This window comes from Mastomys coucha, chromosome X (genome assembly GCF_008632895.1).
Source record: "Mastomys coucha isolate ucsf_1 chromosome X, UCSF_Mcou_1, whole genome shotgun sequence".
Classification (NCBI taxonomy): Eukaryota; Metazoa; Chordata; class Mammalia; order Rodentia; family Muridae; genus Mastomys; species Mastomys coucha.
In genome coordinates, this window is record NC_045030.1 from 65,541,763 (window position 1) to 65,544,335 (window position 2,573).

Here is a 2,573-nt window from a genome sequence, read left to right on the forward strand (position 1 = left end):
GGGTCCCATCTCAGCAAACAGGGTCCCATCTCAGCAAACAGGGTCCCATCTCAGCAAACAGGGTCCCAGACAGGGGGATAGGGGGGAGGGCCAAGATCTACTTTTCTGGAAGAGAGCCAGGAGCAGAGTAAGTGGTTATAAGTGGCATGGCAAGAGAATGAAGGGGGGAGGAGGAAGCCTATGGATTGCTATAGGGAGAGATGTTTTAAAAAATGTCAGTTAAATAGCAATGTAGAGATATTGTTTGCTGGGTAGTGTGAATTAGACCTAAATAAGTAGGGACAAGGTAGCGAAGGCTAACCCATTGGGTGTAGAAGTTATTAAAAATGTTCCTACCAGGTAACTGTGGGGTGGAGCCTAGATTAAATGCCAACACAAATCATCAAAAGTTTATATGTATTTTGGGTACCCTTTTCAAGTCGTAGGTGTTAGGAAGATCCTAAGATAATTCCAGGAAGGCTCAAAATACTAATACTGGAAAAGACTGATGTGCCAAATGCCATTTCAGTACAAGCATGGCATGTACTATGCTTATAACTTATGCTGCTGTATATATTCAAGCAGGCAGAAATTTCCTATTAGAAGGATATAATCCCTCCCCCTTGCCTCCAAGAGGGTGTTGCCCACCCCCATTAGGCCTCCTCCCCCTTCCCTGAGACCTTAAGGCTCTGGAGGATTAGGCACATTCTCTCCCACTGAGTCCAGACCAAGCAGTCTTCGGCTACATATGTGCCTTGGGACACGGACCATCCTTTGTATGCCCCTGGCTGGTGGCTCATTCTCTTGGAGCTCCCTGGGGTCTGAGATAATTGAGATTGTTGGTCTTCCTATGAGACCACTCTCCTCTTCAGCTTCTTCAGTCATTCCACTAATTTAACCCTAGTGGGCCCTGAGTTTAGTCGAATTGTTGGGTGTAAGTAAGTATTTGCTTCTTAGTCAGCTGCTGGTAGGATCCCTCAGAGGATGGCCATGCTAGGCTCCTGTCTGTACACATAGCATCAGTAAAAGTGGCAGGCCTTGGTGCCCAACCCCCCACTCCATGGGATGGATTCCAAGTTGGGGTGGTCACTGGGCCTTCTTTCCCTCAGTCTCTTCTCTCAAAAGATTTTAAGCCAAAATCAGTTTCTGAAATGCTGCACTGCAAACTCTATATGTCCTTGATATATATATATATATATATATATATATATATACATATATATGTATATATATATATTATGTAATGATATATAATGATAACATATTATGATAATCTAATATGTAATATGAAATATATGATATATGAATATGTCTTGGCCTTTTCATGTTTTTTTAACATCTCTAAGCCTTCTATAAAGGATTTAAAAATTAGAATGTGACATTCTGTATTAGTGAATCATATGATTATTTCTAACACTACAAGATTGATATTCAGAAAAGAACAAAATAAATCCCTCATTTGTCATTTTAAAAGGCCTAGAAAATTGTGTGTGTGGCACATTTTATGATTACATTATAAATAAATATTAAACTATTGAACTATTGAATAAGAACCCACAATCATACAGTTAATTAGTAGCAAAGAGGAAGCTGAACCCCTGTTCTTATATTTCTCAAATTTTTATTCACTTTTTCTCAAGATTGCTGTTAATCATTGTGAATTATTTAGACATTGCTAAAGCTTTTTGTTTGGGTAGTATGTACCATATTCAGTTTTAAATTAATGTTTAGGAATATGTTCTTGTTTATCACCAATCTATGAAGGCCACTAGTTGTTCTTAATGTACTTTAATACTTAAAGAAGAAAGGCATTTTCCTTTGAATGTTTCTTAGAGGAACTAAGACGATAGTAATATTTTTTTCAGATACAGTAATCCAAAGGTACATGTGATTGATACACATTGTGGTTTGAGTAAGAATAGCCCCCATAGGCTTGCATATTTGCATGTCTGTTTCTCAGTTGGTGGATTATTTAGGAAGGATTAAGAGATGTGGCCATGCTAGAGGACAAATGGCCTTGTTGTAGGAGCTCTGTCACTTGAAGTAAGCTTTGAAATTTCAAAACTCCACCTCTATTGCCAGGTTCTATTTTTGTAAATCCCTCCCCCCCTAAAAAACCAAAAAAAGCCCAGGCAAAGAAATGACAACTCAATTAGTAGGAATACAAGCTACACGCCTAGATTGGGCAGCTCTACCACTTTACTACTATATTCCCCATCTATGAGATCCCTTACAACTTGTGGTTTCTCCAGTCTACATGCTTTTGCTACATTGTCCTCCCACCTCCTCCTCTGTCATGTTCTCTCCTTTCCTCTCTCCTTTACCTCCCCCAAACTTTTCAGCTCTACTTCTCTTCTACTGTCCAATCACTGGCTCTAGCCTTTATTTTACAAGTTAAGGTGGGGAGAAGGTTCACAAGAGGTCACCTGTATAGTGATTCACTCCTCATCTGCAATCCTTCCTGGAAAACAAAACAGAAATAGCATCAAATACAAGACCAGGGCTATCCTCAACAATGTTCTCTCTGTCTCTCTCTGTCTCTCTGTCTATGTCTCTGTCTCTCTCTCTTTCTCTCTCTCCCCCTCTCCCCTCCC